General features: G+C 38.6%; 2 long non-coding RNA genes across 2 annotated transcripts; both read left to right on the top strand.

The window, feature by feature from the left end:
• The first annotated feature begins 299 nt into the window (after positions 1-299).
• On the top strand, positions 300-14,521 carry LOC126954589 (uncharacterized). The gene is made up of 3 exons (XR_007725647.1): positions 300-402; positions 1,962-2,053; positions 13,894-14,521. It is a non-coding gene; the product is annotated as an uncharacterized LOC126954589 (long non-coding RNA).
• A 7,751-nt stretch (positions 14,522-22,272) lies between these two features.
• LOC126954587 (uncharacterized) lies at positions 22,273-25,652 on the top strand. Its single transcript, XR_007725645.1, has 3 exons — positions 22,273-23,275; positions 23,877-23,956; positions 25,270-25,652. It is a non-coding gene; the product is annotated as an uncharacterized LOC126954587 (long non-coding RNA).
• Positions 25,653-26,067: the final 415 nt, after the last annotated feature.

Here is a 26,067-nt window from a genome sequence, read left to right as displayed (position 1 = left end):
GAATCCAGTCACAAAAGTCTACATATTACATGATTTTATTTATAAGAAAGTCCAGAATAGGGAAATATATGAAGACAGAATGCAGAATAGTGATTGCTTTGGGCTGCAGGAGAGATAGCAGCCCCAAGGGAAGGTTATAACTAAAAGACATGTCACCTTTTTTGAAGTGATGAAACTGTTCTAAAATTGGTGATGGTTGCACATATCTGTGAATTAAATCTGTTGTATACTCTAAATAGGTGAATTGTATGATATTAAGTTATAGCTCAGTAAAGCTGTTTTTGTTTTTTTTTTTTAAGATATCAAATCTACAATCTCATCTTCCATCTTAAAGTAGAAAAAGAAGAACAAGGCCGGGTGCGATGGCTCACGCTTGTAATCCCAGCACTTTGGGAGGCTGAGGTGGGTGGATCACTTGAGGTCAGGAGTTTGAGACCAGCCTGGCCAACATGGTGAAACCCCTTCTCTACTAAATGTACAAAAATTAGCCAGGTGTGGTGGTGCACTCCTGTAATCCCAGCTGCTTGGGAGGCTGAGGCAGGAGAATTGCTTGAACCCAGGAGGGAGGCAGAAGTTGCAGAAAGCCAAGATCTCCACTGCACTCCAGCCTGGGTGACAGTGTGAGACTCCATTTCCAAAAAAAAAAAAAAAAAAAAAAAGAAAAAAGAAAAAGAAGAACAAATGAAACCCAACATAAACAGAAAGAAAAAAACTAGAGTGGCGATAATGAAATAGAGAATAGAAAAACCGTAAAGAAAATCAACAAAGCTCAGGCACGGTGGCTTGCACCTGTAATCCCAGCACTTTGGGAGGCTGAGGCGGATGGATCACAAGGTCAGGAGATTGAGACCATCCTGAACAACACGGTAAAACCCCATCTCTACTAAAATACCAAAAAAAAAAAAAAAAAAAAATTAGCTGGGCATGGTGGTGCACGCCTGTAGTCCCAGCTACTCGAGAGGCTGAGGTGGGAATAGTTTGGACCCGGGAGACAGAGGTTGCAGTGAGCCGAGATCGTGGCACTGCACTCCAGCCTGGCAACAGAGCAAGACTCCATCTCAAAAAAAAAAAAAAAAAAAAAAATCAACAAAACTAGATGCTGGTTCTTAGAAAATACCAACAAAATTGAATGAAAAAGTAACTGATAGGAAGTCAAATAAGAATAATAAGAATTATTATTCTTTAGAGACATGGTCTTATTTTATTGCTTAGACTGGAGTGCAATTGTGCAATCATAGTTCACTGCAGCCTTGAACTCCTGGGCTCAAATGATCCTCCCACCTCAGCTTCCTGAATACCTGGGACTATAGGTGTGTATCACCACACTTGGCTAATTTTTAAATTTTTAGTAGAGATTGGGTCTTGCTATGTTGTCCAGGCTAGTCTCGAACTCCAGATCTTCAGCAGTCCTCATGCTTCAGCCTCCCAAAGTGCTGGTATTATAGGTGTGAGCCACTGTACCTGACCAAATAATTATTTGTGTATTTGGGAAACTGGATTTGAGACCTAAATCTGCTACTACATTTCTGATGTGAGTTTGAGAATTTCCCTTAACCTTCTTAGGTTTCACTTCCTTATCTTTAAAATTAAAGTGATTCATATGGATTCAATAAAATCTATTTCAACAAATTTAGCATTTGCAAGTTCCTACCATTAAGAAGATATAATTCCTGTTGTGTCAGATGTGAAATTATTCTGTTTTGCAAACTGACCTAAGCCAATTTGGCTATTGTCAACAGACAGATTCTCTCAGTAAATGTTGGTACCTGTGATCATTAGGGGTGGATGGAAGCTGTATCTCCTTTGCTACAACCTTGCTACCCAGAGCTATTTTTTGATAAAACCTAGCTTTGAATCAAATTTTGCCTCAGATACAAATATCTATTGTTCCGCAAGCACAAAAACAATTATATAGCCAGTACATATAAACACAGTGAAGTCCTCATTCTCTCTCCTTTTAGGTTTCTGAGCAAGATGCTTGCATGAAAGATTCAATCTAATGCCAATGCAAAAATATTGTGAAAGCAGCAGGATCAGCTAGGCTTCCAGTTGGGTAAGGCAATCAAATTCTTTGTTTTGATGTAGGTAGGGGGAATCATAGCATTGAATGCACTTCTATTTCTAGAGTCAACTCTAAAGATGTTAAGCTGCTAGTCTTGGCTGATTCTTATATCCCATTCATCAAAGGGCAGAAGTGTCTGCACAATTTGTTAAGCTAACTACACATCAAGAATATCACTCATTTCACCAATGAAACGTTATATCTAACCTTGTGTCAGCTATCTGTTGCCACAATGATACTGTATAACAAACAACCAGAAAGCCTTAGTGCATAAAAAATAAAGTTTATTGCTCAAGTGCTTGAGTTCAGTGGAGGGTCAGTTAAGCAGCTCATCTGATCTTGCCTGAGTTTGCTTATATATTTGGGGGTCAGTTGGCTGTTGGCTGGGGCTACTGGGGCAGCATAGTTTTGTTCCATGTGCCTGTCATCCTCCAGAAGACTATGCAGGGCATGTTCTCATGGTGATAACAGAGATGCAAGACCAAATAAGCTCAATCAGCAAGCTCTTTCCAAGTGTGTGCTGATGTCACATCTGCTAACATCCTATTGGCCAAAGTAAATTACATGACTGGGCTAGAGTCAAGGGGTGGGCAAACACACTCTCCATAGTGGGAGGGCACTGGTGTTCTCACTGTGTTATTCTTCTCTGTAATGTTGCTTGTTTCTGTTTTTGAATTAGGTATAGAATTAAAAAAACCCAAGATAAAAGCGGTGAATATCATGTTGCTTTCATTTTACGAGGTCTGTGGCTGTGAATTAACACATGCCATGAGTTCATATGTCAGAAAACTGCTTTAGTGTTGTGTTCTAGTCATTAGTGTCCATGGAGGAAATATTTATCTACTGTTACACATCTTTATCAGCAGTGTTAGATACCATGGTTTAAATGGTACTGGAAAATGGTTTTTTAATCTGGCTTATCTTTTGAGGCTCTCAGTCTTCAAATAGTGAGTCTTGCTGGGGTCTATTAACTAGGCCAAATCAAGAACCCTTCGCTAACCTGTGAAGCTGGAGAATAGAAATGGAGAAAGTTGAACATCATATAAGCTAATTTTTGTATTGTCCACTTGGTGGTAGAATTGTTTTCAGATAGTGTGAAGAGTAATGAGCCAAGTAAAAGAGAAATAGAATTTTATGAATTCTAAGCCAGGAGAAAAATGCAGCGTGTGTTTTAAATAGGTATTCTAATCAGCATTATTACTTTTACTAAAGTACAAAAGATAGTGTAATCCAGGGTAGGTGTGTTTATGTAATAAGTTTTAAATGTGTTTAATTTTTTTTAAGGAGTAGCGATAATTCTATTTCCCAACACATCAAATGAAGCTACTTGCTTACTGGTTAGAGTTCAGTGCTCAGAAATATAGATTTTAGAGATTATCTTAATTTGGGTATTCCTTAGCACTATTTAATCTTTTTTTTCTCCTTTTAAAATTAGAAAAGTTCTTGTATGAAATAACACTACTCTTACAACGTTATATAAGTCCTTCGCACTCAAAGTATGCTGGGAGTTCAAGATCAGCCTGGGCAATATGGCGAAACCCTGTCTCTACAAAAAATAAAAAATAAAAAAAAATAAATTAGCCAGGCATGGTGGTGCACACCTGAGGCAGGAGGATTGATTGAGCCTGGGAGGTCGAGGCTGTAGTGAGCCATGATCATGCCATTGCACTCCAGCCTGGGCGACAGAACAAGACCCTGTCTCAACAAAACCTCCAAAACAAAAAACAAAAAACAAAGTGTGGTCAGCAACATTGGTATCACTTGGGAGCTTGTTAAAAACATGGGGAATCTTGGCCTTCACTCCACACCTACTGAAACAGACTGAAATTTAACAAGGATGATCCCCAGGTGATTCGAGTATAGTTTTACATGCACTGTTCTCCACTGGTGGAATGCAAACAGTGGATGATGAGGTACAAAGGGAAGAAAAGTGGGACAGATATCAGGACTGGAACCATTTAACAGGTATTCATGGATCTGTTCTGAACTTTCAATCGCCCATGCTCCAGCACTGGAGATTGTGTTTAAGAAGCCACCTGTAGTTCTTTTAGATTCTAAAAGAAAGAAGGCAGAGTGTGTCACTAATTCATCAACTTATCAATCAATCATCAAAATACAGGAGATTCTGTTTTGGCCTAGCCAGCCACTGATGGTGTGACATTTGATAGGGCATTAATCTCTAAGTCTTTAGCATCCTTATCTGGAAGCAATGAGATGGTTGGGCAAGTTCATCCCTTTCAGCTTTTTGGAAGATGCTATGCTTTTAGGCAGAGTTGATAGTCAACGGGTAAACACAGATGGCCCTGTCCCCATCTTTAGATTGGGTTTTGTTTGGAGTGGCTGGTGCCGGTGACCTACTGGTAGTTAGGTGGTTTGAATATTTTTCCAAACAATGATTATAGGGGAACTTTCCAGGTGCAGTGGCTCTGCCTGTAAGCCTAGCACTTTGGGAGGCCAAGATGGGAGGATTGTTTGAGCCCTGAAGTTTGAGACCAGCCTGGGAAACATAGCAAGACTCTGTCTCTATCAAAAAAATTTTTTCAGGCTTGGTGCAGTGGCTCACACTTGTAATTTCAGCCCTTTGGGAGGCTGAGGTGGGCAAATCACTTGAGCCCAGGAGTTTGAGATCAGCCTGGGCAACATGGTGAAATCCCATCTCCACTAAAAACACAAAAATTAGGCAGGTGTGATGGCATGTGTCTGTAAACCCAGCAACTCGGGAGGCTGAAATGAGGGGATTGCTTAAGCCTGGGAGGTTGAGGCTGCAGTGAGCTGTGATCATGCCACTGCACATCAGCCTGGGTGACAGCGAGGCTCTGTCTAAAAACATCTTTTTTTCTAAATTTAAAAAATAATTATAGCGGAGCTAAGTGTCAGGGACTGTTAGGGACTAAGTAGTACCATCATAGGTTCTAGAGTACTTGCTTGTCTTGGACTCAGATACATGTCTATGTAGAACTGAGGTATCAGAAAGTTGAATTAGGCAGAGCAGAGAATGGAAGGTACATAGGCTTTAGTGTCAGTCTTGGGTTTCTATGCTAGTTCTGTTGTTTGCTAGTTATATGGTTTTGAGTACATTACCTAAAATCATGTAGTGTCTTTTTTTAGGCTATAACATGAGATTAACATAATAATAACATGTACTTCCAAGTAAAATTGCAAGAAATTAATAAGAGAATTTATGTAGAGGGTCTCACAAGTGGTGGATGCTCAGTAGATGTTAGTTTCCTTTTCACTTGTGTGTCCATACCCAAATAGCTTGTATGTAGAGCTTTACTTCTGCAAACTTCTATAAGGTGATGCAGCAAATGAACAAAGACACCAGGTACCTTAATAAATTACAAAAAAAAGCATAACTAATCGTTAGAGCAATTCTAGTTGGTGTGGAGGGAGGTTATACATCCACCTGAAACTCTTGCCAAAATGAAAGTTGGACTTTCTTCTTTCAGCCAGTGATCTTTCAACATTTTTGCTTGCAAGCTCTCTTCAAGCATTTTGAAAAAAACAAACACAAAAATAGCTATGTATTCCACATACATCTTAAAGTTGACATCTAAAATTTGTCATCATAAGTTTTTGCAAAGGATGTGATTTCTGGCATAATATAAATATTACCATTTGAAAATAAAACTATTGTTTATCTATCATAGATTAGAATATTTAAAGTAAGAAGCACCCTGGGTACTCATCTACAAGGTGGACCATTCTGAAATTTTACAGTTCTTAGTGAGAAACAGCTTGGTGAGGACTTGCTTTCCCCAGCATCTCATTCTGTGCCTGGGTGCTCCTATAGCTTTATTTCAAGGAAGAGAAGGTGAAAAGTTACATATTTATTCCTGACAGTTCAACATTGCATCTTTGAATAAAAGCTGGGGTTGGCGAACTCTTCTATTTTTTTGAGGAGGAGTCTCGCTTTTGTCACCCAGGCTGGAGTGCAATGGCGCGATCTCAGCTTACTGCAACCTCCGCCTGTCGGGTTCAAGCGATTCTCCTGCCTCAGCCTCCCGAGTAGCTAGGATTACAGGTGCCTGCCACCACACCCGGCTAATTTTTTTGTATTTTTAGTAGAGACGGTGTTTCACCATGTTGGCCAGGCTGGTCTCAAACTCCTGACCTCAGATGATCTGCCTGCCTCTGCCTCACAAAGTGCTGGGATTACAGGTGTAAGCCACTGCACTCGGCTGGCAAACTTTTTCTTAAAGGACAAAATAGTACACACTTTAGGCTTTGAGGGTCATACAGTCTCTGTTGTAATTAATCAGCTCTCCCATTGCAGTTTGAATGCGGCCACAGGCAATACATAAATGAACGAACAGGCCTGTGTTCCAATAAAACTACATACTCTTTTAGCAGTCACTCCTCATCTCCCTCATCACACTCATAACCCCCATCTCCCATCCTCTGCCCCCATCCCTAGGCAACCACTTATCTACTTTCTGTCTCTGTGGATTTGCCTATGCTGGACTTTTGGAAACCTACTTAGAACTCACTCTGGTGATTTTGTAAAAACCCAATTCTCTATATTAAATCTGTTTTTGCTTAAAATGCCTTGAGCGGTTTCTGTTTCTTGTACTGAACCCTAACTGGTTCAGAGTTAAAGGAGAAAAACGAAGAATTTTCAACTTTTAAAGAAGAGCTATGTTTTTGTTTTTTTTCTTCGAGAGGGAGTCTTGCTCTGTTGCCCAGGCTGGAGTGCAGTGGCATGATCTTGGCTCACTGCAACCTCTGCTTCCTGGGTTGAAGTGATTATCCTGCCTCATCCTCCTGAGTAGCTGGGATTACAGGCATGTGCCACCACTCCCAGCTAATATTTATTTATTTATTTATTTATTTTTGAGATGGAGTCTCCCTCTGTCGCCCAGACTGGAGTGCAGTGGTGTGATCTTGGCTCACTGCAACCTTCACCTCCCAGGTTCAAGCTATTTTCCTGCCTCAGCTTCCTGAGTAGCTGGGATTATAGGCATGTGCCATGAAGCCCAGCTAATTTTTGTATTTTTAGTAAAGACGGGGTTTCACCGTGTTGATCAGGCTGGTCTCGAACACCTGACCTTGTGATCCACCCACCTCAGCCTCCCAAAGTGCTGGGATTACAGGCGTGAGCCACCGTGCCCAGCCTAATTTTTGTATTTTTAGTAGAGATTGGGTTTCACCACGTTGGCCAGGCTGGTCTTGAACTCCCAGCCTCAAGTGATCTGCCCGCTTCAGCCTCCCAAAGTGCTGGGATTATAGGTGTGAGCCACTGCGCCTGGCCAAGAGCTTGTTTTTTTAATGAGTGATAATGAGTCTCAAATGGCTACATTTAGATTCAAGTGTATACATGTTAAGACACCAATACTTACAGCACACCAAAAATTATCCTTTTAAACTAATTATATTTACAATAAAAATTTAGATGTTTCACTTAAAACTATGCAGAAGAGCACTAAAGTCATAATGGCAAGATAAATAGTTTTGCAAATTTCTGAGAGGTGAAATGCACGTGCAAGAGTCTGAAGGCTTGCTTCAGGCTGCACATGATTGTCTCCAGAATGTTCTTGGAACCTAAGCCTTTGACTTTATACTTTCTGACTTCATTCTTTAAAATATGTCTGTTAGCATTACAAGTCATTTTTGTTTGATTCCTCAAAACACCATGTATTTATTTAAAACTTTCTAACAATACGGACATGATGGTTCTACCTTTAACTACACTTTCTAGGGGTCACTGTAATTAACATATTTTATCCTTTGAGATCTTTCTCTGAGACAGGAGCTGTAAGGGAAACTTACTCTGTGTAGTAGATGACTTCTTGAGGTGTCTCCTAGGATCTAAGATCTACATATAAAATTAGTGTATTTCTTTGAAAGCCTAGCACAGTGCCCTACCCGTGGTACTGAAATCAATCTTTGTTGATACTCTCCTCTAATTTAAATGATTCAGAGCCTTGCCAAGGAGTTAAAAAGTAGATCATTTAAGACATGAGTCTGAACTGCACATCTTTGTAAGATCCTCTGCACAGCCAGTGCTTTTTTTTTTTTTTTTTGGTAATTAAATACTTTATTCACTTTTTAAAGAATGTGGATACCTATAACAAAGAAATAACAAATGTCTTTTTTGTCAAGGGTTATTTTTGTGATGTGAACAAAATGAGGTGATTCTTTATGCTATATCATATTCAGTAAAAATAATACTGATAATACCTGAATTTATAATTGTTTTATTAAGTGCTTTATATTTTACTTCATAGGACTTTGAAATGTATCTTATTTGATCCTAGTAAGGCAGATTTAATAAGGTTATGCCCATTTTAGAGATGAGTAAATAGAGGCTAACAGAGGTTCATCAACTTGTGAAGGTCCCACCGTTAGTGGTAGAGCTTCAACAAAAACATTTTGACCTTAATGTTCTTTTCCCTGTGAATACACATAACATTGTCTAGCAATTGCCTTTATTAAATGATAATTGGGTAAGATGACTTTGGGGGACAATTTTGAGACAGTTGGCATATGCCTCTGCAATTTTTGCTTATTATTGCATCACTTTCTCGTTTTGGAAGTCAAATGGTACTTTAGCACAGTTACTATAACTCAATAAATTAGTTGTGGCCTGATGAGGGTGCTCTTATTCAATGTATGATTTGAGAATTGATGTTCAATCTAGTTTATAACATCACATATTGCTTAAGTAAATGAGTGTGTGAGTATATTTATCTTGGACCAAATAGAGTATTTTAGTTTAGATCTTCCCCCCTTTTCTTACCTGTGCAAAGAACTGGAATCTCAACTTTCCCCCCTTATTCTGAAGACACCGCAGTGTGGATTTAAAACAATAAAGAACCTTCCAAAGATCAGATTGATTTAACTCTGATTCTGGAGGGAGAGTATGGGAATACGGGAAGGGAGGCTGAATCTGTCCAGCACTGAGGATGGTCAGCAGCTGAGGAAACTCCTTTAAAAAGCCCTTCTGACCCTCTTCTCCCAACCCCAGTCCTAGCAGTCCAGGCATCACGTAAGTAGGATTCCTTTGTGCATGCCCTCAGCTCTTAGATTAGCTTCCCTAAACTTTTGGCTGACGACAAAAGTTCTGAAGTGTAGATTTGTCCTTCTTGATTTACTGGTGGAAAAAATTACCTTTAGGTTCTGCTTTTATGTCCTAGCTGCTCATTTATGGACTGACATGGGTAATGCCTTCCTGGCTGGACCTTCTTCCCCGCTTCCACTGTCACACACACACACTCACACACACACACTCACACTCACATAGACACACACACACATACACACACACACACACACACACACACCTCTCTCTCGAGCAGGTGCTTTTCCACCCCCTAATCCTGGGAGGCTCTAGATAGTAAAGGAACATCCTGTGCTCTGTCAACCCATTAAGCACTTTCATTGGCTTCCCTCTGGACAATATAATAATTTATTGAAACCCATTATAACTTGGAACATTGGATTCCTTAAATTAAATAGTGTCAGACAGCAGTGACTGCCACTTCCTAGGCTGGAAACTCTGGACAAGTTACCTAACTTCTTTAGTTTTCAGTTTCCTCTTTTACAGAGTAGGGCTAATAGTACCTACCTTAAAGTGTGGTTGTGACAATTTAAAGATTCTGTAGGAAAACCAATTAGCTTATGGCCTGATCACTATGTCTAGAATATCCTTTAAAAGAACTGACTTTATACTTTGTGGCTTCAGTCTTGAACAAAAAAGTTTATTAACTTTTAGAAATCATTTTTTCTTTGATTCCTTAAATCAGTGGTCCAAAGATCACTGTTTTTTTGGTACCAGAGACTGGTTTTGTGGAAGACAATTTTTCCATGGACTGGGGAGGTGGGGTGCAGGGAGATGGTTTTGGGATGATTCAAGTGCATTATATTTATCATGCACTTTATTTCTATTATTATTACATTGTAATATAAAATGATGTAATTATACCACTCACCATAATGTAGAGTCAGTAGGAGCCCTGAGCTTGTTTCCTGTAACTAGACGGTCCCATCTAGGGGTGATGGGAGACGGTGACAGACCATCAGGTATTAGATTCTCGTAAGGAGTGTGCAACCTAGATCCCTCGCATGCGCAGTTCACAATAAGGCTTGTGCTCCTATGAGAATCTAATGCTGCTGCTGCTCTGACAGGAGACGGAGCTCAGGCAGTAATGGGAGCCATGGGGAGCAGCTGTAAATACAGATGAAGCTTTGCTCACTCACCTGCCACTCACCTCCTGCTGAGCAGCCCGGTTCCTAACAGGCCACGGACTGGTACTGGTCTGTGGCCTGGAGGTTGGTGACCACTACCTTAAATGACAAAACGTCATGTATTTATTATTGATATATGACAAATACTCAGTATTATTAAACATACTTGGTCATAGGCACCAACTTTAGGGACCAGGGTATTTTGGAGGGGGGCAGGACTAGTAAGAATAATCTTAGGAACAATAGCTTGAAATAGGGACCAGAGAATAGATCCTATAAAGTCAAAAGCAGGAACTTAATGATGAAAACTTAGGGTAGGGGGAGAGATTCAGGGTCCGCACAGGAAATTAGTTATCATTTTGGGATGTAGCATCTTTGGTATAAGTGGCAGTAAAGGGTGCTCAGATTACAGTGGGAATCTCAGTAATTCCCTCCCTAAGCAGCCTAATAGGAAGGATGACTCAGTGTGAAACATCCCTAGGTTGAGTGCTGGAGCAGCTCAGGGAAACTCGGATCAGTCCATGCATTATACTCAGAAAGACAGAGGTAGAAAAATCTACGGATTGGCACCTGAAATGATAAAATACAAGTATTTGCCTTCCTCCCTGAGTGTTTTACTCTTTCACAGTTTATTTTTATACATTTGAGATGATGTCGGTGCCCAGGATTTTCTAGTCAAGAAAGCGCTCATTTGGAGATCTCAGATATTTTTGGTTTGGCACACTTTTTATAGTAGTGGATTACTGAATTCCAGAGCATTTGAAATGACACAATTGATAGGATTTTTAGTGCTGAAAAAAGACGACTGTCCCAATATATATATAACCTTTCAGTGATGTTCTTTTTGTTACCATCACTAAGTTGGTGTTTTAAACTTATCCTTGTCTTCCTTTGTTTTCAGCTTCTTAAATGCTGCATTGAGAGGATGAAACAGAATGGGTGTGAACAAGAGTTCCCTGAGAAAGGATAGCTCTTAGAGAGAGAGGATGCTTACTAGACTCAAGAAGATACCAAATCATGGTGTGCATTTCTGTGTTGTGTTTGGAAGAGGAACTGAGGGTTGTTATGAAAATGAAGGATGTGTTCAACTTAGAAGAATTAAACCTCAACCATATGTCTCTTTCAAATGGCATTCTTGATTCCAAAATCTTAAGTAGAGTGTAAAGTTATTGATGGATACTGTAGTAGCCAGGCTAAGCTGAGCTATTCAGTGGAACAGATAAACCTGAAAATTTTAGTGGCTTAACACAACAAGATTTGTTTCTTTTTAATATCACAATCTGATATAGATTGGGTTGGTCTCCTGCTTGGCTTTCCATCAAGCGACAACTCAGGGATCCAAGTTGCTTTTATTTGGAAACTGTCATCTTGAGAGCATTTTGTTTCCAGCTGTATGGACAGGAGATACAGAAGGTGTGGAGAAGTGCATCCTTCCTGGATCACAAACGATACATCACTTTTGCTCACATTCCACTGTTAAGAATTAGTGACATGATCCCACTGGGATTCATGGGGTCTGGGATATGGAATACGTGGATATTTGGCAAGCATGAACAATCTTTGCCACAGAAACACTACCTCTATTATGTTATTCTGTATCCCTTATCTTCTCATGGTAGATTTTGCGTAGGATTAGTATCAGGAAAAGATTTTTCTCTCCTAAAATGTTGGTATTCTTTTTCTTTTCCTCTGGAGTCAGGAACTTTAGATTTAATATTAATAACTATCTAATCTGAGATTTTTAGTAGCATCATGTCTCCTATTTCTCTATTGTGTTTCTGGAATAGTTTTATTTTTGTATTTTAACTGACCGATTGTATTTGATGTTTTAAAAATTGCCATAATCCTTTCTAATTTTAGCTGTTCGTTTAATGAACACTTACCAATAGCAGATGTATTGATAAGGATGAAGGATGTTTTTAGCTGCAACAGAAAAAACTAATAAATGGTTTAAGCAATAAGAGTTTTATTATCGGATACAAGAAGTCTGGCCGTTCCAGGATAGGTTAATTCAATGGTGTGATATCATACAGGATCATGTATACTCACTTTTTCTGTTTTATACACTTCAGCATTTGACGGAGTCTCCCCTTCCTGTCACATACAGCTCAGTAGTTCCAGATGTTGCTTGCCATGGTAGACCCTAGTCAGGCCTGGGTCTTGTGACACAGGAAACAAATATGCTCACAGACTGGTTGTCATGAAATGGTTGCAGTGTGGTGCCACCAGGCATGCATCACACCTACTCATCGTATGATATTAGATTATATAATCTGTGGAAAATGTTGCAAAATGATGCTAGTGGAAGGGTCAGAAACTATATCCAGACTTGGATGTTAGATCCAGGCAAATGACTTGTTGAAAAGAGATTTCTCTTTAGAGAGAAATCATGTTGGTGTACCAGGTAACATGTTTGGTTGTGGGGAGGGTGGGGAACTGCTTGGATAGCATGGTAGTGATAGAAGTGGTGACAAGCTGGATGCTGGATATAGTTAGAAGGATTAACTGATCAATTGGATGTGAGGAGTGATATAGAGAGAGATATTGGGAATGACTCCAAGTTTTGGCCTGAGTGATGGGAAAAATCGAGTTGCTATTTATCAAGATAGGGAAGACCAATGAGTTTGGTGCTGTCATAAAATAAAATGTATCAGATTTTTAGTAACAACTGGAAGTAAGACATTGCAAGGACTCAGGACTGGGCTGAGATAGAGTTCAGACGGGGAGCTGGAATCAGAGTGCTGCCCCAGGTCCCGGGACCCTGCCAGGCAGAAAAGACACTTGGCATGAGCAAGGACTCCAGTATGCCAGAGCCTCTTCCTCCTTTCTCAGGCCAAATTTGTGTCCTTGCAAAATTTGGCTACAGATGTTAAATTTACAAAGACCTCTGATACCCATTATCCCACCCAACCCTCTGGAGAGCCTTTGTAATGTGGTAACTGCTCCTATGCACATAGCCAAAGACTTGAAAACAGTCTCAGAAAAGCTGTAATTTCTACATTCATTCATTTAATGAACAGTTACTAAACACTTATTTCTTTATTTTTATTTTATTTGTTTATTTTTGAGGCAGAGTCTCAGTCTGTTGCCCAGGCTGGAGTGCAGTGGCATGATCTCGGCTCACTACAACCTCTGCCTCCCAGGTTCAAGCGATTCTCCTGCCTCAGCCTCCCAAGTAGTTGGAACTACAGGTGTGCACCACCACACCTGACAAATTTTTGTACTTTTAGTGGAGACAGGGTTTCACCATGTTGGCCAGGCTGGTCTCGAACTCCTGACCTCAAGTGACCTGCCTGCCTCTGCCTCCCAAAGTGCTAGGATTACAGGCATGAGCCACTGTGCCTAGCCCCAAACATCTATTAAGTACTTGCTGTATATGGTGAAATAAACCCCAGCTCTCCTGATTGAAGGCTAGTGTTCTTTTCACAAATCTTCAATACATCAAGTCCTACTTCTCTTTCTTTCTGTATTTAACTAATAAATATTCCTCTTCTGTCATTTGTGGTTTTGAAATGTCTGCAAACTCATGGATACTGTTCACTTCTACTGAATAGAATAAAGCAGAAGTGATGGAATATAACCTCAGAGGCCATTTCCTAAAAGCCACTGTGGCTTCCTACTTGTTCTCTTGCTCTCTCTCTTAGATCACTTGCTCTGGGGAAAGCCAGCTGTCATATTGTGAGCAGACCTATGAAAAGGCCCACTTGGTGAAGAACTGAGGCCTCTGACTGATGGACACATGGGTGACCTTGCAATCAAGTCTTCTGGCCCCAACCAAGCCTTCAGCTGAGACTGCAGCCTCATGAAAGATCCTGAGCTAGAAGCATCCTGCCATCCTAATAAGCCACTTGAATTTCTGACCCTTAAAAATTGTGAGATAATAAGCACCTGTGCTTTTTTTAAGTATTAGGTTTAAAAAATGCTGAAAAAATAAAGAAGAAAAAAGACAACTCATAATCTCACCACATTAAAAAGAATAGCTATAGAAAAATTCCAGTAGTATAAAAAATAAAAATGGAAATAACTCCCCACCATCCCCGATCTTTAGTTCTTTTTCCCACAGTGACATTTTCTTTCCCAAGACATGTTCATGCATATGCAATATATGTATGCAATATATGTGTAAACTCTTTAAGATGTTCACAAAAGGATCATGTTACACTCACTTGAAAAAATATTATATATTGAAGATGTCTTCATATCAGTATATATACATCTATCTTATTTTTAAAATAGATTTCCCATAATTTAAATGTACCATATTTCTTTTACCAGTCCCCATATATGGACATTTAGGATATTTCCAGTATTCTTTTCTGTTATAAATATGTGGTGATAAACACATATTTTGAGTACCCTCAAGTAAAGTCCTATAGGTAGCATTCTGGCATCATGTTGTATGTGCATTTAAAGTTGATGCTATTTACTTGTTCCACAATCTTTGCTCTGAGTTTACACTGATGAAGCATGGGAATGCTATATCCCCACAAACCTGTGCATAGTGTTGATAGTAGGCATTGTTTGCTATTTTCTGACTGTTTATTTTTTTTCTTTTGAGAATTGCCATGCCTAGAAGAGTGCTGGTCTTATAATATACAAGATAATAACTTGATAGCTAGCATTTCTGAGGCTTCTTGTGCTTTGCATATATTTACTGTTTTGATACTTACAAAGACCCTATGAAGTTGGTACTATTATTACCTGCTTATGGTTGGTGGGAAAACTGAGCCATAGAGAAATTAAACAGACTGTCCCAGGTCACACAACTCGGAAGGGTGGAACCAGGATGCAAATGATATGGAATTTAAAAAAATGAGTAGTTGAGTGAATGAATAAATTGATGACCTGTTTACATCTTTTCTTATTTTTTAATTGAATTTTGTTTCTTTTTCTTTCTTATTTGTAGGATCTTTGTATATATTATGAATGTTAACTTTCCTATTCTACATGTTGCAGATATTCCCTCTGGTCTGTTATTTGTCTTTAACTCATTTATTTGCCACCTTTTGATATTCATTTCTTATTCACATTAGAAAACCCTCAAAGTAGTTAAAAATATGACCCCAGATATTGTTGTTAGAACATATTTGAGGAAAATAGTGATGATTTAGGTGTACAGATAAATTCTGATGTGGGTAATGCAGAGTCTCACTAAGTTCATCTAAATATGAAAAATAACCACAGGGGAATTAGTTGCTTTGTTCACACTGTAGTACTTTAACATTACAATTCCCCTTCAGGCATATTTATAATTGAAAAAGAAGGTGTTGGGGGCTTTTATATTATTAGATTGACATTTGGGGAAATGAGTTTTTACTTTATCTGCAACAAATGAATCCCAATTAGTTAAGTGGCTCTGGGCTAAAGGAACTATAGCGACTTTCTTTGTCATTTTCTTTCTACTTTTTGATATGCCCTTCCTTCCCATTCCTATGAACTCCTCTCATCCTGCTGAGCCAAGTCACATTTCCCTTTGCTTGAGGCTTCTAACCCTTCTCTGATGTCCTGAAGGATTCATCAGGGAGACTCTGTGGCAAATGTCTTTCTTTCCCGTGACAGCCCCACATTTGATTAGGTGTTCACTTTCCATCCTGTGTCCTCAGGAATGTGATTATATCTCTAGCTTCAGAGTTTAAGTTTGAATTAGTCTAAGCCTAAGCCAGTGTTCTCAAACTCTAGCATGCATGAGATTCACTTGGGGAATGTATTAAAACACAGGCTGCTGATCTGCACCCCCAGAATATCTAATTCCATAGGTGTTGGGTAGGGCATTTCTATCAAGTTTTGAGGGAATGCTGATGCTGATGGCCCAGGGACCAAACTTTGAGAATCAGTGGTCTAAGCCAGTCACGATGATCCAGTATTGTCTGCCCAGGATTCATTTAGGAATGGACGCGTGCCCCAAATCCTGGTCCATGGCACTGAGGGGACGTCTTCTGTAGAAGGGTTGTCTCACTAATAAATGCATGGATGGAGACTCTCCTCCTTTGCTGGGTATATTCCTGGGTTTTTGTAACATTTGGAAGTTCTGTGTTCAATTTGTGAGCAGAAGGAAAGACTTTCATAAATTGAGGATTGCAAAGTGAGAAGAGTGGAGAGGATCTTGGTCCTGGAGGATGTAATTGTGCCACTGAAGAACCAGCTCTGGATCCAGCCTAACCCTGAGCTTTTTAGTAGAGCCATCATAAATACTTTGTGGAGTTTTATTAATAATTTGCATTAAGCATTAAATAACATTAAATCTATAAAATACAGATAATAACAATATATGAACACTCATTCACACAAAGCCTAGCATAAGAAAATAATATTGCCATTGCCCTTGTGGTCTCCCAAAGGCAATAATGGGTATTGAAGGTAATAAGGGGATGGAAGCTCCTGCTTCCCCTAACAAAATTTCCATCCCTGTAAAATTTGTATACACCATTCTCTGGCTTTGTGTGTGTGTGTGTTTTCAGTTTGTTTGTTTTTAAATTTTTTTAACCACATGTATTTGTATTCTTAAAAGTATATTACTTACTTTTGCCTGGTCTTCAATATTGTACACATGGTTTCATATTGCATATTTCTTTTTAAACTTGTTTATGCAGGACATTATGTTCCTCAGATCCATTCATGTTGTTATTGCAATTTATTTGCTTTTACTGCTATATGCTGCTACGTGACTATTCTACTGTTAATGAATATTTTGACTGTTTCTAGAGTTTTCTATTCTTTCTGTATTTCTCCCTCTCTTTCTCTCTGTTTTTTTTTTTTAGAGTCAGGATCTTGCTCTGTTGCCCAGACTAAGGTGCAATGGCATGATCATAGCTCACTGCAGCATCAAACTCTTGAGTTCAAGCCGATCCTCCCATCTCAGCCTCCTAAGTAGCTACAGGAGAGCACCACGACTCCTGACTATTCTTTTTTAATATTAAATTATTATTATTTTTATTTTTCAAATTAAAAAAAATAGAGACAGAATCTTGCTATGTTGCCCAGGCTGCTCTCAAACTCCTGGGTCAAGTGATTCTCCTGCTTTGGCCTCCCAAAGTGCTGGGATTACACGCATGAACTACTGTTTGTTCGCTTGCTTGCTTGCTTTCTTTCTTTTTTCTTTCTTTCTTTCTTTCTTTTTCTTTCTTTCTTTCTTTCTTTTTCTTTCTTTCTTTTTCTTTCTTTCTTTCTTTCTTTCTCTCTCTCTTTCTCTTTTCTTTCTTTCTTTCTTTCTTTCTTTCTTTCTTTCTTTCTTTCTTTCTTTCTTTCTTTCTTTCTTTCTCTCTCTCTCTCTCTTTCTTCCTTTCCTTTCCTTTCCTTTCTTTCTTTTTCTCCTCTTTCCTTCCTCTCTTTCTTTCTCTTTTGTCTTCCTCCCTTCCTTCCTTTGCCCTCTCTCCCTTCCTCCCTTTCTCTCTCTCTCTCTCTCCTCTCTCTCTCTCTCTCTGTCTCCCTCCCTCCCTCTCTTCTTTCCAGGGTCTGGTTACCCATGTGATGTCGGCTCACTGCAGCCTCAACTTGCCGGGCTCAAGCAATCCTCCCACCTGAGCCTTCCAGGCAGCTGGGACTACAGGCACACACCACTGTGCCCAGCTAATTTTTGTATTTTTCATAGAGATAGGTTTTGCCACATTGCCTAGACTGATCTCAAACTGCTGAGCTGAAGCGATCCTCCTATCTTGATCTCCTAAAGTGCTGGGATGACAGGCTTGCACCACTGTGACTGGCAGTCTCTTATTTCCTGTGTTGAACATGTGAGAGTGTTTTTCTAGGGCAGCATTTCTCAAGTGATGTGCTTTGCACATTGCTGCGCTGCAAATGGGTTACAGGGGTGTGGAGATACTGATTTCCTCTGTCCCTTGGGGTGACTGGGCAGGGCCTGAGCAGTGATAGCCCTGGAGCCTGTCACCCCCTGGCCCAGTCAACTCTGGTTCAGAGCAAGGAAGCCTTCTCTAAAGATGGAATTGCTGGGCTTCAGGAAGGTACTTTTCAACCCTGCTAAGGATGAAGTGATTCCCAAAATGCTTGTATTTATTTATCGTCTTTCCATGGAAATAAGTGTTGTCTTGTTCTACATCCTTGAGAATCCTTGCTATCTGACTTTAAAATTTTTGACAATATGTTGTTGTGAATTATTTCACTGAGATTTTAATTTGTATTTATATGATTATATTTTTGTATGTTCATTAGCTATTTGGCTTCCTTCTCTGAAATACTTACTCAATTTTTCTGCCTGTTTTTTTTCCTATTTTTTTTCTATTGGATTCTGTGAATTTTACTTATTTATTTTTAGAAGTTCTTTATGTATTTTAGATGTGAATTCTTTAATAATTATATGACTTACACAGATCTTTCAGTGAAGACTTAATTTTTGACTCATTTTATTTTGCCTTTTGTTGATTGAATTTCTTAATTTTAAGTTACTCAAATTTATTATTTTCCTTTATGGCTTCTGCTTTTTGTGTCTTGTTAAATAAATCCTTACTTTGAATACACATTATCTTCTAACAATTTTATAATTTTGCCTTTCACAGTTAAATCTATAATCTACCTGGAATTGGTATGAGGAAAGAGGTCCAATTTATTATTATTACTGTGATTATTATTTGAGGCGAGGTCTTGTTACATTGCCCAGGCTGCCTTTGAACTCCTGGACTCAAGTGATCTTCCTGCCTCAGTCTCTTGAGTAGCTGTGACTACAGGTGCACACCACCTTGTGCAGCTTTTACTATTTTTTTGATACCGTTAACCAGTTATCCTAGGAGTATTTATTGGTGTCTGTCCTCTTCAGTGATCTGTTGTACCAGCTCCATCATATCAGGTTTCCATATGTGTGAAAACTGTCTATCCCTGCACCAATACCAGTATCTTAAAGCCTTGTAATAATTTTTGATATCTGGTAAGATAAGCCCCTTCACCTCCAACTTGTTCTTCTTTATTGCTTTCTTGGCTATTCTTAGCCCTTTGCTCTTCCATAGTTTTTTAGAATCATGTTGTGAAGATCTAAAAAACAGTGTCTTTTGGGAATTTGATTAGCATTACATTCAAACCGTGGATTGGTGTGATGAGAATTAACTTTTTTTTTTTTTTTTTTCCCCCCTGAGACAGAGTCTCACTCTGTTACCCAGGCTGGAATGCAGTGGTGTGATCTCAGCTCACTGCAACCTCTGCCTCCTGGGTTCAAGCGATTCTTCTGCCTCAGCCTCCCTAGTAGCTGGGATTACAGGTGCACACCACCACGTCGGGGTAATTTTTGTATTTTTAGTAGAGATGGGGTTTCACCATGTTGGTCAGGCTGGTCTTGAACTCCTGACCTTGTGATCTGCCCATCTTGGCTTCCCAAAGTGCTGGGATTACAGGTGTAAACCACTGTGCCCAGCCTGAGAATTAACATTTTCTAATCGGTCATTATGATATTTAGCCTTCTTTTTTTAAAATGAAGTTTTATAGTTTTATCAGAAAGGTATTGCTCATCTTCTAATAGGTTTATTATTAGGGACTTTATATGTTTTGGTGCTATTATATATGGTATGTATTCATTAAATATTTCCTTTTTGTTGATAGTGAATGGAAATGCAATAGATTTTTATACCTTGATTTTGTATTGTTCAACTTTGCTAAACTCTCTTATTAATTATTATTAACTCTTTTATTAACTCTCTTACAGGTTATTCAGTCTTTTACATAGACAGTTACATCATCTGTAAACAGGACTGTTTGTTTCTTCCTTTTGATTCTTTATTTGTTTTTCTTGCATTACTGCACTGGTTAGGATACCCAACCAATGTTGAATAAGAGTAGAAGTACAGGCGCTCTTGTCTTGTTCCTAACCTTACAGTGAATGCTTTTGGTGTTTTTTTTTTTTTTTTTTTTTTTTTTAGGCAGTCTTGCTCTGTTGCCTAGGCTGGAATGCAGTGGCGTAATCTTGGTTCACTGCAACTGCTGTCTCCTGGGTTCAAATGATTCTCGTGTCTCAGCCTCCTGAATAGCTGGGACTGATAGGCACATGCCACCATGCCTGGCTAATTTTTGTATTTTTAGTAGAGACAGGGTTTCACCATGTTGGCCAGGCTGGTCTCAAACTCCTGACCTCAAGTGATCCGCCCACCTCAGCCTCCCAAAGTGCTGGGATTACAGGCATGAGCCATTATGCTTGGCCACTTTCAGTGTTTTATCATTAAGTGTAAAGTTTGCTATAGGTTTTTATAGATATTCTTTATTTTTATTTTTAAGTTCCAGGGTACATGTGCAGGATGTGCAGATTTGTTACATAGGTAAACATGTGCCATGGTGGTTTGCTGCACCCATCAACCCGTCACCTAGGTATTAAGCCTAGCATACATTAACTATTTTTCCTAATGCTCTCTCTCCCTTTACCTCATCCCCCACAGGTCCCAGTGTGTGTTGTTCCCCTCCCTGTGTCCATGTGTTCTCATTGTTCAGCTCCCACTTATAAGCGACAACACGTGGTGTTTGGTTTTCTGTTACTGTGTTAGTTTGCTGAGGATAATGGCTTCCAGCTCCATCCATGTCCTTGCAAAGGACATGATCTTGTTCCTTTTTATGGCTGCATAGTATTCCATGGTGTATGTGTGCCACATTTTCTTTATCCAGTCTGTCATTGTTGGGCATTTGGGTTGATTCCATGTCTTTGCTAGCGTAAATAGTGCCAGAATGAACATGTGTGTGCATTATCTTTGTAATAGAATGATTTATATTCCTTTGGGTATATATCGGGTAATGGTATTGCTGGGGTCAAATTTTTATAGATATTCTCTACTAGGTTAAGAATTTCTAGTTTGCTAAAAGTTGTTGTTATGAGATTTATCAAATACTTTTTCTGCATCTGTTGAGGTAATTGTATAATTCTTTCCATTAATTTTTAATGTGGTAAACTGTATTTTCTGATTTTCTAATGTTAGACTACGTTTTCATTCCTGGGGTAAAACCAACTTGTTTGTAATATATTTTCTTTTTTATGCATTGTTTTATTGTTCACCAATATTTTCCTTAGGATATTTGCATCTGTGTCCCTGAGAAATACTGGGCCGTAATTTCTTTTGTCCTTCTGCCCTGGACAAGTTTTGGAATCAAGGTTTTGCTAGACCCATAATAGAATGAGTTGATACATTTTATCAACTCATTTGATAAAATGAGTAGATGTATCACTCCAATCTCTGCCTCCATCACCAAATTTCTCTCTTCTTTTAAAGGTACCAGTCACTGGATTAGAGCCCACTGCAACTCAGTACGACCTCATCTCAACATCTGCAAAGACCGTATTTCCAAATAAGGTCACATTCATGGGTATCAGAAGTTAGGACTTGAACATATCTTTTTGGTGGACACAATTCAACCCATAACATAAATATGTATATTTAAGTCACCTAAGTCTAAAATTAGCCAGTATCTTTACTTTCCTTTAGACAACATAATGATGTTAGAACATTTCACTGCTTTCTGTCCCCTTAACTTATATGATATCATTGCTGTTTTTCTTTACCACACAAGCCCTTTTTATTATTGTGTTTATAGTCTGCATTTGTTTAGATTTAAGCATGCATTTGCCACTTTGGTTATCAATCCATTATCTTCTTGTCCACATTATTGCTGTTGAGCAGTCAGCTCACAGTCTAATTGCCATTTCTCTGCCTTTCATTAGGGTGTTTTTTTAAAAAAACTTCTTTTTCTTTTCTGTTCTACAGTTTCAATATAATTTGTTTAGCTGTGTTTTATATATCTTGTTTGAAATTCATTGGAATTATGGATTGGTATCTTTTTATCAGTTCTGGAAAATTCTTAGCTATTATATCTTCAAATATTGCCTCTACTCTCTCTTCTCTACCTTAAAAAAGCCCACCTATTAGAGGTTTATTTTTAGTCCCTTTCATTCTTTCTTCCATGACTCAATTTTATTTCGTATTTTTCATCTTTTTGACTCTGTTTTCTATTCTGGATACTTTTTTTCAGATTCATCTTCTAGTTCACTAATTCTTTTGTCAACTATGATATTTTTTTTTCAAATCTACTTGGAATTTTTATAGTGTGGTGCTCTTACTCATATTTTCGATACCTTCATTTATTCTTTATGTTATATTATACTGTGGTGTATTACACCTATAGCAAGATGCATCAGGGTATTCTAATAGCTGAAGTCTTGCAGGTCTGATTCTGCCAACTGCTATTTCTGCCTCTAGCATACGTTGTTCCCATATGTGGTCTGTGTCTCTTTTGTTTGTATTATGAACTCATATTTTTTTTGAACTTATCTGTGATCATTCCTTTTAGCTTAGGCCGAAGGTAGCTTACATCAGGGAGGATTTGCCCTTGTATCAGGTAACTGCAGGTATCACCAACCTGGGGCTATTTTAAATTCTGAGTGAAGTTGAATTTTTTAGGTAGGAATTTGGGCTGCTTTGAGGGCCAACTGGTAGATACAAAAATTCTCAGGGTTGATATTTAACACCAGGATTGAAATTTCCCTTTCAGATATCTGGTTTTGTTTTTTAATCCACATGAATTTCGAGGGTGTAGTTTCTTTGGGGATAGGCAGTTCCTGCTCTGTGTGGGACCATCTTCTATGTGCCTCACCTCTTGGGATGGCTTTGACTTCTATCCTCTATGTCCTGTGTGTTAGTCCATTCTCACACTGCTATAAAGAATTATGGGGGACTGGGTAATTTATGAAGAAAAGAGGTTTAATTGACTCGCAGTTCCACAGGTTTACAGAAAGCATGACTGGGAGGCCTCAGAAGACTTACAATCATGGCGGAAGGTGAAGGGGAAGCAAGAACCTTCTTCACATGGTGGCAGGAGAGAGAGAGAGAGAAGAAGGGGGAAAGTGTCACACACTTTTAAACCATCGGATCTTGTGAGAACTCACTCACTATCACGAGAACAGCAAAGGGGAAATCCACCCCCATGATTCAATCACTTCCCACCAGACCCCTCCTCCAATTCGACATGAGATTTGCGTGGGGACACAAAGCCGAGCCAAATCAGCCTGTGAAACTCTCATGGCTCAACTTCATACAGTTCAGTGAATCCCTCAAGGTGAAAGGCAGCTTCTGTGTTCTTCCTCTCTGGGGACCATTTCCACCCAGTGGTTTTGCTCTGAATATTTATTACTAACTGGAATTCTCAGCTTGTCATTTAGAAGACTAAAAATATTTTATTCGGTATTGTCTATTGTTTACCATGGTAGTGTTAGCCATAGTACTTAGTCATCCATGTTGCTAGAATTGTAAATGCAACACCTTAGTTTAATTGGCTCTTATGTTAATTGCTACATTTAATTGGCTCTTATGTTAAGTGCAGTTGAAAGCTAGCTGACTTATATGCTATTTAGTATTTTTTTAATTTAATTTTTTAAATGCCTTGCCCCCTCTGTGTGAAAGTATCTTATAAGTAGGGACTCTGCCTCATAGTTATTTATTTATCTATCCTTTATTTTCTGGAATGATTTAAAATTTCCTTCTTGTTGTTCTATGAACAACATCAAAAATTCCATTGTGGTGTAATCTACATTATATCATACAGATTGGATATTACATCCAGAAAGTGACACAAAATAATTTCTCAGATAATGTCTTGATATGTACTATGTAAAATGTGACCACCATCTTAGATGATTTCTGTGTTTTTGTTTCTAAAGGCTGTACACGTAAAACAGATCCAAGTGTATAAAAAGTTCGCATGGATGCATAAAGATACGTTTGCAGCTCTATGCTTCAGGTAAGTGGGTTTGTGAGGAAGTCTGGTGCATGGACTTGGATGTCAGACTGACCTGTTTGGATTATGCTTTTTCTGCACTGTACTAACTACATGTATTTGGTAAATGACTTAATTTCTTGGCCTTCAGTTTTCTAAGTTGCAAGATGGGAACAATCATTCTGATCTTGTGGAGTTGTTGTATTAGTAATGTTTGCAAAGAGTCTTACAGATGTTAGACACCCCAATTATTACTGTAGTTGACTTGACCATTTCCCAGGGCATCTAGCCTAGTAGCAACTTGATTTTTAGGTATCCAAGCCCTACCACTAAGCTCCTAATAGTCACATTCTTAGTTAAGACTATCCATGTACCTCGTGGATTACTCTGCTCCTATCTGTCAGTCCCATAGCAACTACCATTTTATGGGCCAGCGCCCTAAATGGGAGTAGGAAGTCAAGTAGACATTGCAACAGGTACAGCCTTGACCCTCATTCTCCAGGCTCCTGTGTCTTGGTGAATGTGGCTGCTTCTAGATGTTGCATGGTGAATATCACTATGGCAGAAAATTCCTTGTTCCTTTTTAGTTAATCAAAAGAAGAATATTCTTTGAATTTCTTATTAAGACCAAGCCATTCAATATTACTTCTAGTCACTGGTGAAATTTATTTAAGAAGTTAGGGAGATGTTGCCAGAGGGTGACCTTCATGGGTTTGTATTTTTCTTTCTCAATACAGACTCAAGGAGAAGTCCTGAGAATAACCTTGAAGTAGAACTTATTGTTATTCCTCAAGCCACTTACACCTTAACCAAATACGAAGAAAATTGAAATTCACAATAAGCTTTGATGAAGTCACCATTTTTCCTCATTTACTTCTACATTTGATGTGTATAGTCAATAGTGTTTGATAATATTCATGTGACTACTTCGTGTATTATTACTAGTTATTCATTTAAAATCTAATTTATCTATAGGGCAAGGGTTTACTTGTGAAAACTCTGATTCTAGAAACCATTAGAACTTTTCAAATACAGATTTTCAGTGCACTTGTAACCACTTCAATGCTGGCTTCCAAATCTGTCCTAGTGGTAACATGGAAACCTTTTAGTGTTGTGCATGGGTCATATAATTATAAATTATAACCTCTTGCTCATTTTGATAATTTTGATATTCTTAAAAAAGCTTGAAAGGGCAAGGAAATACTTCACAGGGAAAAGCAATATAGTAATTTTATTTTCTCTTAATTGAATCAATGTCAATTTATTTTAATTATTCTTTATTTGCTTTATTTAAACATTTTTAAAACATGTCTTTTTTTTTTTTTTTTTTGAGACAGGGTCATGCTCTGTTGGCCAGACTGGAGTGCAGTGGCATGATCATTGCTCACTGCAGCCTTAACCTCCTGGGCTCAATTAATGCCGCCCTCCTCAATCTCCTGAGTAGCTGGGACTACAGGTATGCACAACCATGCCTGCCTAATTTTTACATTTTTTTGTAGAAGTTGAGTTTCACTATGTTGCCCAGGCTGGTCTCAAACTTCCAGATTCAAGGGATACTCTCGCCTCAGCCTCCCAAATTTTGGGTTTACAGGTGTGAGCCACTGCATCCAACCTGTAATTTATTTTAGTCGTTTAAAGTGTAAGTAACTCAAATTGCCAACCAATCAACAAAAGTCAGTCTTGAAGTAGACAACAATACAGAATTCCCAAAGTAGGCTTTGCTCCAGTTCTTTTCTTTTTTTTTTTTCTTTTCTTTTCTTTTCTTTCCTTCCTTCCTTCCTTCCTTCCTTTCTTTTTTTTTCTGTCTTTTTTGGATAATCCGATTCTAAATACAGTTTCTAATTAATTTACAGATCGTTAGAAGCCACATATTTTAAACCAGTTTGGATTTTCTGTGATTATCACTCAAACTTATTTACTAATTATTTTTCTAAATAGGAAGATAAATCTCTACTCAGTCTTTTCCCCTCTGATGGTCCCATAAGAAATCATTTTCCTATTAGCCTGGAAATGTTCCAAAAACCTAACAGTGTGGTGGCAGTCTGCAGCATGGTATCAAGGGAAACATCAGATGTTAGTTCAAATTTGACTTTTATGCTCTTGATCCCACATCTGAAAGTAAAGATACAATGTCT

The sequence above is a fragment of the Macaca thibetana genome, chromosome 5, assembly GCF_024542745.1.
Source record: "Macaca thibetana thibetana isolate TM-01 chromosome 5, ASM2454274v1, whole genome shotgun sequence".
Classification (NCBI taxonomy): domain Eukaryota; kingdom Metazoa; phylum Chordata; class Mammalia; order Primates; family Cercopithecidae; genus Macaca; species Macaca thibetana.
The sequence above is the reverse complement of the archived record's forward strand: the minus strand, read 5'-3'. Positions and strand labels throughout refer to the sequence as shown.